This window comes from Protopterus annectens, chromosome 5.part0, assembly GCF_019279795.1.
Source record: "Protopterus annectens isolate FY-2018-M chromosome 5.part0, PAN1.0, whole genome shotgun sequence".
NCBI lineage: Eukaryota > Metazoa > Chordata > Ceratodontiformes > Protopteridae > Protopterus > Protopterus annectens.
The window spans coordinates 1,275,846,706-1,275,865,054 of record NC_056735.1 but is presented as its reverse complement, the minus strand read 5'-3'; the positions used below and the strand labels follow the sequence as shown (position 1 = coordinate 1,275,865,054).

The 18,349-nt window shown below is 41.8% G+C and overlaps 1 protein-coding gene across 1 annotated transcript in view; it reads right to left on the bottom strand.

The window, feature by feature from the left end:
* Positions 1 to 6,322: 6,322 nt before the first annotated feature.
* CD47 (CD47 molecule) overlaps positions 6,323 to 18,349 on the bottom strand; it is a 480,493-nt gene continuing 468,466 nt past the window's right edge. The window contains exon 4 of the mRNA XM_044071099.1: positions 6,323 to 6,612. The gene's annotated coding sequence lies outside the window, so the exon portion shown is untranslated. The remainder of the gene's footprint in view (positions 6,613 to 18,349) is intronic.

The window sequence follows — 18,349 nt, the reverse complement described above, 5'->3', positions numbered from 1 at the left end:
AGCACCATGGGGCAGGAGTATGAACAGCACCATGGGGCAGGAGTATGAACAGCACTATGGGGAAAGAGTATGAGCAGCACCATGGGAAAGGAGTATGAGCAGCACCATGGGGCAGGAGTATGAGCAGCACCATGAGGAAGGAGTATGGGCAGCACTATGGGAAAGGAGTATGAGCACCACCATGGAGCAGGAGTATGAGCACCATCATGGGGCAGGAGTATGAAAAGCACCATGGGACAGGAGTATGAACAGCACCATGGGGAAGGAGTATAAGCAGCACCATGGGGCAGGAGTATGAAGAGCAATATGTGGAAGGAATATGAACAGTACTATGGAGAAGGAGTATGAGCACCACTATGGAGAAGGAGTATGAGAAGCACCATGAGGAAGGAGTATAAATAGTACCATGGGGAAGGAGTATGAGCAGCACCATAGCAAAGGCATATGAACAGCACCAAGGAGCAGGAGTATGAGTAGCACCATGGGGAAGGAATATGAACAGCACCATGGGGAATGAGTATGAGCAGCACCATTAGCCAGGAGTATGAGCAGCACCATGAAGCATGAGAATGAACAGCACCATGGGGAAGGAGTATGAGCAGCACCATGGAAAGGAGTATGAGCAGCACCATAAAACATGAGTATGAACAGCACCATGGGGAAGCAGTATCAACTGCACAATGAGGAAAGAGTATGAACTGTTCCATGGGGCAGGAGTCTGATCAGCACCATGAGGAAGGACAATGAGCAGCACCGTGTGGAAGCCATATGAACAGCACCATGAGGAAAGAGTATCAACAACACCATGGGGAAGGAGCATGAGCAGCACCATGAGGAAGGAGTATGAACAGCACCATGGGAAAGGAGTAAGAGCAGTACCATGGGGCAGTAGTATGAGCAGCACCATGAGGAAGGAGTATGAGCAGCAATATGGGAAAGGAATATGAGAAGCACCATGTGGCAAAAGTATGAACAGCACTATGGGGAAGGAGTATGAGCAGCACCATGGAGCAGGAGTATGAACAGCACCATGGGGAAGGAGCATGGACAGCACCATGGGAAATGAGTACGAGCAGCACCATGAGGAAGGAGTATGAACAGCACCATGATGGAGTAAGAACAGCAAAAGGTGGCAGAAGTATGAGCAGCACCATGGGGAAGTAGTATGAACAGCACCATGAGGAAAGAGTATGAACAACATCATTTGGGAAGGAGAATGAGGAGCAACATGGGGCAGCAGTGCAGGAGTATGAGCAGCCCTATGTAGCAGGAGAATGAACTGTACCATGGGAAAGCAATATGAACAGCACCATAATGAAACAGTATGAACAGCACCATTGGGCATGAGTATGAGTAGCACCATGAGGAAGGAGTATGAACAGCACTTTAGGACATGAGTATGAACATCACCATGGGGAAGCAGTATCAACAGCACCATGAGGAAAGAGTATGAACTGTACCATGGGGAAGGAGTCTGATCAGTACCATGAGGAAGGAGAATGAGCAGCACCATGTGGAAGCAGTATGAGCAGCACCATGAGGAAAGAGTATCAACAGCACCATGGGGAAGGAGCATGAGCAGCACCATGAGGAAGGAGTCTGAGCAGCACCATGGGAAAGGAGTATGAGCAGTACCATGGGGCAGTAGTATGAGCAGCACCATGAGGAAGGAGTATGAGCAGCACCATGAGGAAAGAGTATGAACAACATCATTTGGGAAGGAGAATGAGGAGCAACATGGGGCAGGAGTGCAGGAGTATGAGCAGCACCATGGGGAAGGTGTATGAACAGCACCATGGGAAAGGAGTACTAGCAGCACCATGAGGAAGGAGTATGAACAGCACCATGATGGAGTATGAACAGAACAATGTGAGAGAAGTATGAGCAGCACCATGGGGAAGTAGTATGAAGAGCACCATGAGGAAAGAGTATGAACAACATCATTTGGAAAGGAGAATGAGGAGCAACATGGGGCAGGAGTGCAGGAGTATGAGCAGCCCTATGTATCAGGAGTATGAACTGTACCATGGGAATGCAATATGAAAAGCACCCTGAGCAAAGACTATGAACAGCACCATGGGGCAGGAGTATGAGCAGCACCATGAGGAAGGACTATGAACAGCTCCATGAGGAAGCAGTATGAAGAGCACCCTGAGGAAAGAGTATGAACTGCACCATGGGGACGCAGAATGAATAGAACCATGAGAAATGAGTATGAACAGCACCATGGGAAAGTAGTATGAGCAGAACCAAGTGGAAGGAGTATGAGGAGCACCAATGTGGCAGGAGAATGAACAGCACCATGGGGAAGCAGTATCGATAACACCATGGGGAAAGAGTATGAACAGCACCATGGGGCAGAAGTATGAGCAGCACCATGGGGCAGGAGTATGAACTGCACTATGGGGAAGGAGTATGAACAGCACCATGGGAAAGGAGTATGAGCAGCATTATGGGGCTGGAGTATGAGCAGCACCATGAGGAAGGAATATGAGAAGCACTATGGGAAAGGAGTATGAGCAGCACCATGGGGCTGGAGTATGAACAGCACCATAGGCAGGAGTATGAGCAGCACCATGGGGAAGGAGTGTAAGAAGCATCATGGTGAAGGAGTGTGAACAGCACCATGGGGCAGGAGTATGAACAGCACCATGGCACAGGAGTATGAACACCACCAATGGGCAGGAGTATGAGCAGTACCATGGGTAAGGAATATGAACAGCACTATGGGGAAGGAGTATGAGCAGCACCATGAGGAAGGAGTATGAACAGCACCATATGGAAGGAGTGTGAGCAGCACCATGGCAAAGGCGTATGAACAGCACCATTGAGCAGGAGTATCAGTAACACTATGGGAAGGAATATGAACAGCACCATGGGGAAGGATTATGAGCACAACCATGAGCTAGGAGTATAAGCAGCACCATGAGGCAGGAGAATGAACAGTACCATGGGGAAGGAGTATGAGCAGCACCATGGGGAAGGTGTATAAGCAACCCAATGGGGCAGGAGTATAAGCAGTATCATGGAGCAGTAGTATGAACAGCACCATGGAGCAGGAGTATGAGCAGCACCATGAGGAAGGAGTATGAACAGCACCATGGGGAAGGAGTATGAGCAGCACCATGGGGAAAGAATGTGAACAGCACCATAGGGGAGGATTATGAACAGCACCATGGGGAAGCATTATCAACAGCACCATGAGGAAAGAGTATGAGCAGCACCAAGGGTCAGGAGTATGAGCAGCACCATGGGGCAGGAGTATGAACAGCACTATGGGGAAGGAGTATGAGCAGCACCATGGGAAAGGAGTATGAGCAGCACCATGGGGCTGGAGTATGAGCAGCACCATGAGGAAGGAGTATGAGCAGCACTATGGGAAAAGAGTATGAGCAGCACCATGGGGCAGGTGTATGAACAGCACTATGGGGAAGGAGTATGAGCAGCACCATGGGAAAGGAGTATGAGCACATCATGGGGCAGGAATATGAACAGCTCCAGACACTGAATGTTTTCTTGAAAAAAAAAACAACTGAAACATTGAATCAAGTTATGCTTCCGTCCTTCATCCCCTACCGGTGAAATGTATTGCCTAGCAATTGCAGGGAATAAAAATGAATAGACAAATGGCCAAATCAAGGACAACAGGGTTTGCATCAACATCAATTTTCAGTGCAACAAGAATTGAACTTTAATGTCTGGCATTGGCGACTGACTATAATCCTATTACAATCCTCAGTGATTCAACCGAAAATCAAAAATGTTAACATGGCAGGGCAGAAACATCAGCAAAATCAGGAACATTCTGAAAAATCAAACACAGCTAAGAGGTGTGGCTCTATTGCTCTACTCATTGACATCAGCATGCCTTGCACAGATTTTACTTCCAGATAGGTGGCTGACAGCAAGCCAGGAATCTCTGAGTTGTCATTTCATTATTTTTAACAATATTTATTTTTTAGAAACAGCTATCATAAATACATCAAAAACACAACTATGGAACTCTTAGGAAGGTAAGTGTCCATAGTGTCTAATTAGAGTATTTTAACTTTTATTCAACTGGACCTTTCTTTTATTTGATCTTTAACAACACACTTAAGAAAACTAATAAACAGCTTAAAGGAACCATTAGGAAGAAGGGTATGAATTTAAAATAGCCATTAAGATCAAAAGCATCAAAAACAACTACAGATATTTCTTTAACTATGTCAGGAAGTTATGAACTAACGCCCACAATGTTTAGAGCTAGTTGACAATAATACTGCATACTTTGACCCAGAGGAAATAGCTATTATCTTAGCTGATAAATTTAGTTGAAATTTTGCTCCATCCACTATTACATCTATTCCACTCATTCCTCAATCCCAGCCACCCTCTTTAGCTACTATAGAACAAGTTCTGTCAGCCATCTCAAAACACAGGAGCATCTAATCCATGGGCTCTGATAATATGCCAGGTTACCTAGTTATCACTGTCATATATGGCCTATCTGTACACCACATACACATACCATCTTTACTCTAGGCCTCTCCACTGACTGCAGTTCTGAAGCCTAGGAAATAGGTTTTGTAATTACATTACACAAGTGTTGTTCAACCATGGATCCTGATAACTACAGTCTCATTAGCCTCATATGTAAAGCTTTGGAAGATATATCAGACCTCATTAATTTTGAGATTGAAATCTGTTAAGCCTGGACCCTCAACAGTCTGGTTTCGTTGGAGGTCGGTCCTGCCTATTTAACCTCTATAAATTTCTTGAGAAATAACCAAAGCATATCTGAACTTAGCCAATGATGTTTAGACATCTCTCCATGCAGGTAATATCCAAATATAAATACTTATGTTGTGCTATGGTTGCTAGCTGGTTGTGTGACAGAACCCATATGGCTACAGTTACAGGTACTACTTCTGAAGGCAAAAAGGTTATCCATGCTGTATCACAGGGATCAGTACTGGACTCTCTCCTATTTGGCATCTATTTCTCAGACCTTCAGGTTGATAATCCTAGCATATGGCTATCAAAGTTTGCAGACAGCTATAAATGGAGTAGAGTTATTCAACCTTTCAATGACTTACAATAGCTCCATCATGGGTTAAACCATGTTAGCAATTAGTGTAAGGACAACGGTCTCAAATATAGCACAGTTTATTTTTGCAAACAAAACATTTTCACATGTCATATCATATAGGTGACACACTCCTTCAATCAGGCACTGTTGAGAGGGATCTAGGCACTCTTGTTTATAAGTCCTTAATGTTTGACCATCATGAGGAGGATATAGGAAATGTTAAATGATAATAAAGACAGAACGGTTGCCAAGACTTATTTGTTTTAAAAAGATATATACAACCTTCACCTGAAATATGAGAAAGCAACTGGAAAGAGAAGTCAAACATGATATAAGCGTGATACACTTGAAGGTTGTGCATCAGGGCTGGCAACTCGGCACATAAAAATCTGCTGCCAATCATTAGTGGACCAGAGTTCCACTGTGGTGACCCCTAACCAGGAAAAGCCAAAAGACACAACAACAACACTTTTCTCTGTGATGAATTAATAATAATGGCTGAGAAGTATGCCCTGAATGACAACTACATGTTGCTATTTTGAGAATGTAAGCACCACACAACCAAGAAGAATGCTATTATAAAATCAACATTATGGAGAAGAGCATGGTTATGTAAAATGGCTAGTTAAATGATTTTTAAATGTAAAGGGGGTACATATGTCATGATAATAACAACAAAGCTGATGCTTTCAAAAAATAAAACTAGAAAAAAAAAAAATGTCCCATTGGCCATTAAACTTGCTTTACTCTATGAAAATATAAAGTGCTGGTTTCATTTTCCTTTCAGATATGACAGTTTTCCATGCTAACACAAACAAACTTAGCAGTTTTACAACCTTTTGTAATGAGACCAGATGACACGTGGAAATGATTCTGATTAAAAGACTCCCCCCATATATCTGCAAATGATTTAAGTTTTAAATATGTGGACTACTAAAACTATTGTATAGGGGATGGTTAGAGGTTAAAGGATGAAACTTCCCTGATACTGACATGGGACTGTTACAGGTAAGTTTTGCAACACATCTTCAGGATACTTGTAGCAGCCATATTTTCCAACATTTTCTGTTAGCTACTTTCTACTTACCTGCTTTGGAATAGTTTCTGCAGAATGCTTGACTGGTGAGATCTGATATAGTTAGAAAGAAAGTTGTGTCTTCTCTTCAGAACACAGATTGCTCAGAATAATGTATATTGCTTCAAAACTTTGCTTCTTTATTTATCTAGTTATATAACTGAAAGCACAGAGCATTTGCACATAATTATTTTATTATATAATTGTCATCCATATGACATTTTATCACTTGTGTTTGCTGAAAATAAAAGAAAGACAGCAGATACAGCAGAAAAGTGATACGATAATTAGAATCGAGATAGCAGTGGCCACTCTCAGGCAAATTTATACAAGTATATTATGTGTGAATGAAGCTCATCATTCCTATCGCAGATGTAACAATCGAATACAGAGAGGCTTTTCAAGATAAGTGATCTGAGACGGCATCATGTATATACTAGTGTTGGTATATTGTTTATGCTTTGAGCTGAAAAAAAAGGAAAATGTTAAAATGTTAAATTTTGTATTACAGAATTACACTGGTGTTTAGTTAGTTACCTTTGTTGCAGTTCATTTTGGTCTTATAGTATGTTGTGTTGTATACATGCACATTGTTAAGTAGGTTTCATAATGATCAGATGACAGACAAGCTGTCACATCCACATTAATCAGAATTAACTCATCATATTGGCAGTTAGTCAAAATATTATGGGCCAAATTCCAAAAGAAACACTGTCAGTGTAAGTCTGCCCTGATTTTGAAAGACTTGCTCTCAGCATAAGTGAGTTACATCTATAAACAGGCTTACACCAGGGGTCAGATTCCAAAATAACTGCTCTCAGTGTAAGTGGTCATTTACACTGAGAACAAGTCTTTTGGAATCAAGGCTGGTGTTTTGCAGTGTAATAATGTATTTTTCTAGGAGGAAGGGACTTGCTATCTTCTCTGAGATTATGCTTTTTCCAAGATGGCATATATAAAATAGAGTGTGTTTGAAAATATAACACTCTAAAACTATATTTCAAAAATCTGTCAATTCCATTAATTCATTCTGATGAACTTGGATTTGGCATTTCAACTGACAATGTTTCATAGCTGACCTCAAGTACCATGTGTACCGGAAAATACATGGCTGAATGAAAACATGCAATGTGGTTAAGTTATGCAACAATTTTCTTTATAAATTACAAAATATGCATGTTTAAATGATACCTACAGAAACAACATGTGTGACACCTGAATTTACATGCTGTGTCCAAAACATGGCACATATGCAGACAACCCCAATACAGGCAGTGAGACATGCCTGCAATTGGTAGTCTCTCTGTATTCCAAACTGAGTTCCGTGTTAACCCCATTTGCTTTCCCTGATGTGGTTTAACACACAAAATACACATTTTTTTAATGAAGACAGTGAGTTCTACATTTTTACAAAGTACTAAATACTCTTTTGTATTTGGTATCAGTCATTCATGATTTTTTTAAATTTTCTTATTGTTTTTTATATATATAATATATATATATATATATATATATATATATATATATATATATATATATATAAGAGAGAGAGAGAGAACAAAACTCACACGCTGTGCATGCTGTCATGTATTGTAATAAATCTGAATAACATGTAAATACCCTGGAGATCTACAACTCTTTTGGGTGCTAATACAATGAAATATTGGTATTCCTGCCATAAATCTGCTCGTGTTACAAGGAAGGCATTTGTATGTGTACCACCTGTTTCCCTTAACTTTCACCCCACAATCACTTCATTTACATTTGTCCTATAAAGTCTAATCTTTTTTGTTAGTCAAACAAGGCCCTTCCCCTACTTTTTCATAAATCCCTGGACTTATGGAAAACATTCTCCATTTGTTCATTGTAATGTCTTCAATAGTTTTACTGTCTATGGTATATATTAGAGAAATGCCCATACTCGAGCCAGTGTCTATCCTTACTTCCCCTTCTCTGAGTCTAAAGACATTGTTCAACAATGCCATTGATGAACTTCTTAGGATAATATCTTAATAAAATAACTTTCCCTGTATACACAAGTTCAGGGAGATATGAAGAGGTTACACTGACAAAGAAACAGAGAAGACATAGGGAGAGAGCATAGGCAACAGACTATAGGGGCCAACTAGTCAACAGATTTGCAAAATTATTTCTTCACAGAGAGGGCCGTAGAGCCATGAAACAGGCCAACAGAATAGGTGATGGTGAGAAGCTCTACAAAAAAATTGATAAAAATGGAAGAAGAAGGGGATGGTGGTGATGGAGGGGAGAAGATGTTACATTCATTTAAAGGACATATTAGTTTAGCTCTCTTTTTCTGACCTCAAGCAAATGTGTAACATAATGTAGATAAAGTGAAATAATGGAAAATGTGTACATAGCCAGGTCAAGATTAAGACTTCTAAGCAAACAATGAACAAATGAAGCAAAGCTGATCAGTTGTTTACTTCAGGCAGTAAAAACAAACTGAGCAGGGTGCACAGCGTACCTCCTTACATAGCTGAACTCCTAATGAGTCATGGCTTAAGATGGGTTCTCATGCACAAAAAGAGCTTTCTGACTACTGAAAAGACCAAGCTAGAGGAATGATACACATTTATGTAAATAACCATAGAATCTTAGCAGTTGCTTCAATAAAAATCTTTCCCCGGGATTCATGAAGCTCGGCGCAAGGCCGGCGTAAGGCTTGCACCGACCGTGTGGCATATATTGGAGTAGTAGCGCCATATGCATATTAATGAAGACACGCAGCCGCCACAGCCACGTGCATAGGGTAACATGCGCAAGTGCATGGGGTGTATCGAAGTTGCACACGGAGGCGTGTCAATGTCGGCTGTCGAAACCTAAACTGCTGAATATTATATTCTGCCTGCAATAGTAATTGCACCTATCAGTGTCCGTGGATACTAAAATGTATGCAAAACATGCAAGATAGTTCCTGCGAAAAGAAAATGAAGTAGCAAACACAAATGCACGGTAGGGAATAACGGGTCCCTAACCCTTGAACAAATGACATGGAAAACCGTGTGCCCGTAGTCCAACGTAGTGTAGATAGCTATACCATGTGGAAGTGAAATGCATCATATGTTAGCGCGCCACCAGTAGGTACGTCCAGCCCAATGGAGAGGGTCACCAGCTGACCCATAATGTGAGGGAGGATACATAGCAGGGCAGATGTGTCCATAACAAAATACCCGAGGAGAAATGTAGATATATTTAGTGACCGTATGTCTGAATCATATCCCACAATGCATGTAATAGTCACATGCAAAAGGTATGCCCGTATTTCACATACCAAATGTGATAGGAAATAGAATATGCATGTAAACGAAACAGAAGGAGCATATAAACAGCTACAACAATAAGGACACATGCAGGCCGAAAGGAACAGTATGATCCGTAACGTCGACTAAGATTACCACCTGTCCCAGTTTGCAAGCAACAGTCCCTCTGTGGGCAGATGTGTCCTGACACAAACTTGTAAAAATGGCAAATGTCCAGAGATTATAGGACATAATTCTTCCTTAGATGTTATGTAATAGTTGCATTAAACAGTTTCTCTGTACGTATATTACATAAATGTCATAAGAAACAGAATAAGCCACCAAAATGCTACAAGAATAAGCTTATATATAGGCAAGAATTGTAAGCTCTATCTGCCGAACTGACCGTGGGTATGTGTCGGCCTGTAAAATGTGATGTGTTCACCGCAAATGTCACACTGTGGCCAATTGAAAAGGTGGAAACCCTACTGTCGACTGTGGGGAGGCATTGTCCACAACAGTCGGATATGTGTAAGGAATGACTTGGTCATAGGAAAAGGTGCCATCCTACCAATGAGTACAACAGGCTGGCAAAATCCGGAAGTCAGCGGTATAAGCCGAACTTGTATGTGACACAGTCGAATGGGTAGTACCCGGGTATACCAACCAAGTAATGAAAGTTAAGTATGGGCGTGTACCTATGTGCATGAGGTATAGAATGTGGAAAGCAAACATGGCAGGGTAGTCCACATAACCATAAAGGTACCTGACACATCTAGGGTATTCAATGTGTTACTCTGGCCATGTCATGGGCCAACAACCAAAGTAGTGATCTATGGGGTGTGAGGAATTTGCGTGTGAGGGGTGGATGGGTAATGGTAAAATCCTCCAAGGCGATACTGTGTCGTATGCAGAAAAGGTGAACCAGAGGTGTATGAGGGAGCAGCGGGTGAAGCTGAAAGTAACACAAACACATGTAGAAACAGCTGCAAGACAAGCAGACAGGCCATAGTGTAGAACACAATCCCACAAACATATGAATATGGAAATGTGCAATACAAATGTATAGATATGTCACCGTCACATACCCATAGATTGGTCCTGATGGAACTGGCCATAACAAATGCAACACACCTGGATGTATAATGGCCTACCCAGCATCCCCTCCACATCACACAACCCGCTCCCATACCAGAACGTCCACCAAATCCAGCCGTACTTGGCCTACTGGTTCGTTGCAGACACAGCTACACATAGTGACCCCTACGCATATGTAGTAGGTAGTGTCACCCTAGGCAGTTTCAGGACTGCAAACCATGTATCCCTTGCATGTAGAACCCCCTGCACATTTTCGTAAAGCCAGAAAGATCTTTGGAATTGGTCTTGTCAAATTTTTGGGATATCCCTCATGGGATAACTAACCTGTATAAATAGTAGAATGGGCATGCAGACACGATGTCCAATCTTGTAGATATCTGGACACAAGTCAGAATGTGCAGTAGAGGTCCATGACACTGTCCAGCCCTAAGTGGTCATGCATAACCTACTACCTAGGATAAAACACCTTCCTGTGACGCACGTGTCCCGACACGAATAGGCGGGAGAATATATTGCACACATTTGCATAGTGGCAAATGGAATAAGGGTGATGAAGACACTGACGTAAACAGGATAACCCTGATCAAGTGTGAGGGACACTTACTGTGTGCAGGCGTGACCGACCATACCTGTCAACCTGTGTGAGCAAGATATCTGGACAGAGCCATGAATAAAAGTGAGACAAAGGCCCAAAAGTAGGGACAATTTATAAAGATAGCTCTTAGAAACATAGAAATTTAATAGAATAACAGTTTGCACATTGACATTAATGTCCTGAAGAGTATGAAGTCTGAAACCCAACTGCCTGTCATCACATTCCGACTTCAGTCTTTAATGATTAGCTACTGCTTTGCCAGAACACAACAGCGTATTACAGAGGTACTCTGTACATATTTACAGTAACAACCTTTCACATTTGTGTAATGTACAACTGCATACTTGTAGTCACTTCATGTCCAAAATAATAATCCCCGTATGACTGAATACAGGAAATAGTCAAATGAGAATGGGAACACCCCTCACCGTGGAGAATGGACTGTAACAACCCCACCCATAATATGCATTGCCAACAGAATAAGCTGCTGACAGGTGCACAAACACCTGTGTCTGTAAACACAGGTAACAATTCATAATAGGGAGAAACTCCCTGTCCATGTGCTTTGTCTGACATTTGAACGCAGCCAGGGAAGTTCTGTTCACCAGATGGACAAGCCTAAACCCAGATCACTACATGAACACCCTGACAATCATACCTGTATGTGCCATGACTATAAGCCCTGGTGTTCTGCATATCCTTGGAGTGATTAACTATGCAGCTGGGGTCCACAGCAGTAGGCAATAGGGAATGTGTAATATGCAGTACCACGTTTTTCCCAGCAGGAGAATGGATGCCTGTGTTGTAAGTGAAGCGGTGAGGCATATGTTGATGTAGCTAAGTACTATGGGTATGCATATCAATGAGGCAGAACACCAATAGAATAGTGGTTCCACCATCTGGCCAACGTGAATGCAGTCCCGGTTGAACTACGACCACGGCACATATAAGTTTAAAGTGTAATGAATGCATTTGTGCTGTAAACACATTTAAATATGTAAAGGTGAACATGTGTTTCGCATATGTCCATAAACCAGAATGCAGATATGTAACTGTTACGGTCACAATTAGGAAAGGCCACATAAGCACAAATATTTATTAAACATATGTAACCCACAATAAGGATATGCAAGTGCACCTGCGCGTGTGTAATCCACTCACAGCATAGCAAATGAATGCTGTTTTCTCCACGTTTTATATATATATATATATATATATATATATATATATATATGTATGGGTTCATGTCAAAACAACGACACGCAAAAGAACGACATTCATTATATCGAAACGAAGCCATCGACATTGCAAAACATCGACACTACATTTATACGTAAGTACAGTGCTAACATGGGTCCTGCAGGGGGGAAGTAGTATGGGTACAGTGTCATATCATATCCTTTACTTCCCCCCTGCAGGACCCATGTTAGCACTGTACTTACGTATAAATGTAGTGTCGATGTTTTGCAATGTCGATGGTTTCGTTTCGATATAATGAATGTCGTTCTTTTGCGTGTCGTTGTTTTGACATAAACCCATATATATATATATATATATATATATATATATATATATATATATATATATATATATATATGGCTCATACCTGTTAACCCCGTAAAGTAAGAAACCGGACAAAGCCATGAAAACAACTGGTACAAATAGGGACAATTCCCAAATATTGCCCTAACAAACATAGAAAGTGGATAGAATAACAGGTGTTTCACTAGCATGGATTCTCTGAAGGGTATGAAGTCGTAACCTCAAATGCTTGTCATTATTTTCCAACGTCAGTCTTTAATGATATGCCACTAATTTGCTAGATAGCCACAAGGTTATGAAAAACGGATCAAAGATAAGAGGCAAACATCTGTACATTCTGTGATAATCTGTACAGCTGAAAGGTATGATATGGATATATATATATATATATATATATATATATATATATATATATATATATGTGTGTATACACATATATCCACAGACTTAAACCAAAGAAATTTATGAAATGAGGAATGTACAGATATATATGGACATATGTATATATGTACATATATATAGCTATACACACACGATACATTAATAGATGTATACACAACAAACAAACATATGTCCTTGTAGATATAACACGTACATAAATAGGTCATGGTATAAGTATTATGGATAGACAGACAGACATGCATGAAAGGTGAATATACTGCTGCTTTCCAAACCATTGCCCGGAAAGTACCAGTGTGACAGACCTGCAAGTTCTACACTTTAAACATGGATATAGGTGTCCTTTGCAGGACCCCAAAAATTGATCCCGTACTAAGTGTGTACAATAATCATCAACGCAAAGAAGTCACAGCTGCAACTATGATATAGCTGTACATGCAACAGTAGCAGGTGCAAGGGTAATAATACATGGGTCGATAGAATGTATGACGTATGACCTGATATCCGGAGAGTGGAGAGTGCTTAGAAGTGTCTTCATACTTTATTATCGCTCACATTAAATATGTCTAAAGAGTACTGTGGACGGGTGTCAGGTATGGGAATCATGGGTATGCAGAAATGGGCCTAGGTGTTGGTTGGCACAGATTTATTAGGTCTGCCCCATGGGAGTGATCAATATATCTATGTGGGTATAGCACACGCCTATAGTCTCCAAAAAGGTTGAACCCATCTACTGGATATTGTGTAAACCACTGGGGGAAGACGTAGGGACTTATATCAGTGTCATGTAGGCGATTATCATGGATGGACATGCGTACGACCAAGATGGAAACCATACCTTCCAACCTTTCAGAATAAGACAGCGGACAAAGGCATAGTACATGAAATACAAATAGGGACTATATTAAATATACCCCAGACAAATTCAGAACGTTGATAGAATAATGGCGTAGTCAGGAGTACGAATGTTATGAGGGTTATTAATTATGAAATGCAAATATCAGTCATTATTATCTAAGTTCACAGTCCTTAATGCCTTGCCAGTAATTTACCAGAAAGGCACATTATTATGAAAAAAGTAACAAAATCATAGGTCAAACCTCGGGACATTTACCCATAATGTGTACAGGTGAGAGGTATGAAGGTAACCAGTCCTAAATAAATGTACAGAACTAGTGATACTAGGTGGACAGGTGAGAAGAAAGACGTCAGGACAAATGACAAAACATGTACAAGTCAAAAGCATGTACCTCAACAAATGTGAATGACAATGTACTCTGTGAAAGTCAATGTGGAAGGTTAATAGAATCAAAAGAAATGTGTCCCTCAGGGTGTCATGCAGTGTCCCCGATACAGTGTCCAGTCCCCCACACTCGCACGTGAGTTCTGCCACTGACAGAAAGCGCAAATACTGGCAAACACATAAGGTACATGATAGAATAAGTGTGGATAAGCACCTGTTGGCCTTTGTGAGGAATACAACCCTCTGGGTGGGTGTGTCCTGCAATAGGAATGTAATGGCATCTGGCCTGTGATGCCACCATATATTGTGTGTATTGGTGTAAGAAAATGATATCCTGTATCAGAAACAGATACATGTCAGAGGAAACAGTATTATCGACTGCAAGATAACTCAGAAGGTATGAAAAGCACTGCAGTAGGAAGTTCAGTATTGACCGCAGGTATGTGCTGACATGTCAAATGACACAGCAGTCTATATAAAGTACCTATAGGGCTGTCACCTTTACAAATGATGACAGTGGGAGCTGCTCTGTATAAATGTCAGATGTAGCAGGTCACAACATACCCACAGCCATGCATACACCACAAATAGACATAGCACACAGCAAAGCCTAGGCCTTGATACACGAAGCCTCCGGCGTGTACAAGTAGAGTGAGAGTAGAGCAAGGAAAGATGTCTGCCAAGCTATTCAGCAAACTCCAATGCTGGGATTTGCAACATACCCCATTTGTAGGTGAAAGCTATGGAAATTATGTAAATATGCGATACATGAAACAGTAAGCTGTCCGTGCAAGAGCAGAGTTATGTGCAGAAATGTATTCGGATGTTAAGCGAGTAACTTTCTGCATGTTGCTACACGGAGCAATGACAGCTGAAAATACAGCATGAATACAGTCAAAGAAGCATGCCAATGTCCAAATATAAGGCCAGTGGCATTATTGTCCATTGGATATCAATAAAACTGTAGTTGTTCTCCCCCGATCTCCGGAATGGAAGCATAGCTCAGCGACACGAGAATGCGCTGCGCTTCAAAACAAGTCAAATATGTATAATATACATACAAAATGTAGGTTTAGTTAGATGTTAGTACACCATGCAGATGAATGGCAAGCTGTAGACAACATGGCTACTGCGTACTGGTTGTTATGTGTGGAAGCGCTCTGTCAGAGATGTAACCAAGCATTTGTAGGCAATCTGATGCAAGTGAGGTTGAGGATAGTGAATCACAATATGTCATGCCATATGGGCTAAGCCCCTACAGTGTAGTGTAGGATAAGGGGACTATTAGAGCAGAAGATAGGTGATAACATGAGTGTGTATGTATAAAACATTGTAATTTTACCGGAGCAGTGTCACATGTTTACTGTCAGTACTCATCAGTGTAAGAGGCGTGTTATGATCTATCCTAGGGAAAGTCAGGATACTGACGGTGTACTCCATGGATACCACCGATGTTTCCTGCAAACCTGCCTACAGTGTGTCTGCGCCTGTGCGCACCAGTAAGCCTGAGTAAGCATGTGTGCACGCGTCAGCCCGTGTGCGTGCGTTGGAGAATGAGTAAGCTAGTGTACGAATGTTGAAGCCCATGTAATGTCATGTAAGCCAGTGTACGCATTTGTAAGCATGTATAAATGTGTACTACACACATCACACATGTACAGCACACTCAGAAACACATGCTGCCAATATTACACACATCAGTGAAATGGCACATGGATGGAGAATACATCATCAGAATTAACAGTGCTGTAAACTATGCTACATTGATGGTCATAGCTGCAATGCATCATGCCTGCTGATATACACCTAGAAGGATATCACACTTTGTGTTAACAACATTCTAACATCACTACAGTGGTATAAAGCCATCGTGTGCATCAGCACCAGGTTAGTCTGATCCTGCATCAATGTTACACATCACAGGTGGTGGCACAGGTGACATCATATACACAGGGTGTGGTGTTACATTTCCAGAGCTGTCATTGAGCCATCCAATCTACACATAGGTGTGTGTGTGTGTGTGTGTGTGTGTGTGTGTGTGTGTGTGTGTGTGTGTGTGTGTGTAGGACAACTGTTATTGCATGGCCCAATGGTGATGCAATGGGTGTGTGTATGTGATAGCCCTAGCTGTTTGTGGTAAGTATATGTGTCTGCATATACACAGGTACAGCATGTGTCAGCCATACACAGGAGGTTGTGGGACAGTCACAGACCATACCTGCCAGGCTGTACAGATCGCCATTACTGGCCATGGACACCCTTCCATGCATCCAACACTAACCCAGTCCTGCACCTGTCAATGTATACACATACAGTCCTGGGATCTGTACCACAACCTGTGGATAAACGTGAGTCAGTAATGTTAACCTTTGTTGCATAGTATTGTCAGTTAATACATATGGATATGAGCCATACTCACCCTCCAAAGTAATAACCACTGCTGACTGTTGCAGAGATGTGCACACAACCATTCAAAGGTGCTGTACTAACATTGTTTCCAATGCCCCTTGTAGTACCCAGCAACACAATAACTGGTCACTACACAAGTATAACCCAGGATCACTACAGCACACAGTATGTGCACTAACACAGAGCCATAGCAGATCTACATACATCCAAGGTGATCACGTACAGATAATGCAGCACATTCAAGAGTGATAATCTCAACATACATATCTATATACAATATATATATATATATATATATATATATATATATATATATATATATATATATATATATATGTAGATAGATATATACACACACACACAACACACTTGGCAGGGTTGGGAGCAGAACACAGACATAACCACTGTACCACACAACAGCATTACGCAGTTACAGAACACGCTACCGTGATTAGTAGATCAGAGCATTCACACAGGCATACGTCAAGCCTGCAGACAGCAGCATCAAAGGCAAAGACACCGCACGGTTGTTATGGAGAGTGAATACTGTAAAAGCAATGTACTGTTGTCATGCAGCTGGAAACACACACACACACTTGGCAGGGCTGGGAGTCGAACATACACCTACCTACCCTATCACACTACAGCATGACGCATTTACAGAAAGCGCTACTGAGATAACTGAACACATCAGTCCCAGAGGCATACTTCTAGGTGCATGTCATCATCCGCAAAGGCAAAGACGCCGGTAGGAAATATCTGTGGTGTGAGGCATCTAAAAGCATGACTGAGTCGCCAGGCGGATGGAAGCATGCGCGCACACACACGCACACACACACTTAGCAGGGCTGGGAGTCGAACATACACCTACCTACCCTATCACACTACAGCATGACGCATTTACAGAACGCACTACCGAGATTACTGAACACAGCACTCCCAGAAGCATACTTTTAGGCGCGTGTCATCATCTGCAAAGGCAAAGATGCCGGTAGGAAATATCTGTGGTGTGAGGCATCTAAAAGCATGACTGAGTCACCTGGCAGACGGAAGAATGCACACACACACACACACACACACACACACACACACACACACACACACACACCCACACTTGGCAGGGCTGGGAGTCGAACATACACCTACCTACCCTATCACACTACAGCATGACACATTTACAGAATGCGCTACTGAGATTACTGAACACAGCACTCCCAGAGGCATACTTCTAGGCACGTGTCATCATCCGCAAAGGCAAAGATACCTGTAGGAAATATCTGTGGTGTGAGGCATCTAAAAGCATGACTGAGTCCCCAGGCGGACGGAAGCATGCGCGCATACACATGCACACACACACACACGCACACACACACACACACACACACACACACACACACACACACACACACACACACACACTTGGCAGGGCTGGGAGCCGAACATACACCTACCTACCCTATTACACTACAGCATGACGCATTTACAGAACACGCTACCGAGATTACTGAACACAGCAGTCCCAGAGGCATACTTCTAGGTGTTTGTCATCATCCGCAAAGACAAGGATGCCGACATGGATTGTATAGAGAGTGATCAGTCTGAAAGCATACAGACATATTACTGTCCCATGGTAGATGTAGACAAACACACGGCA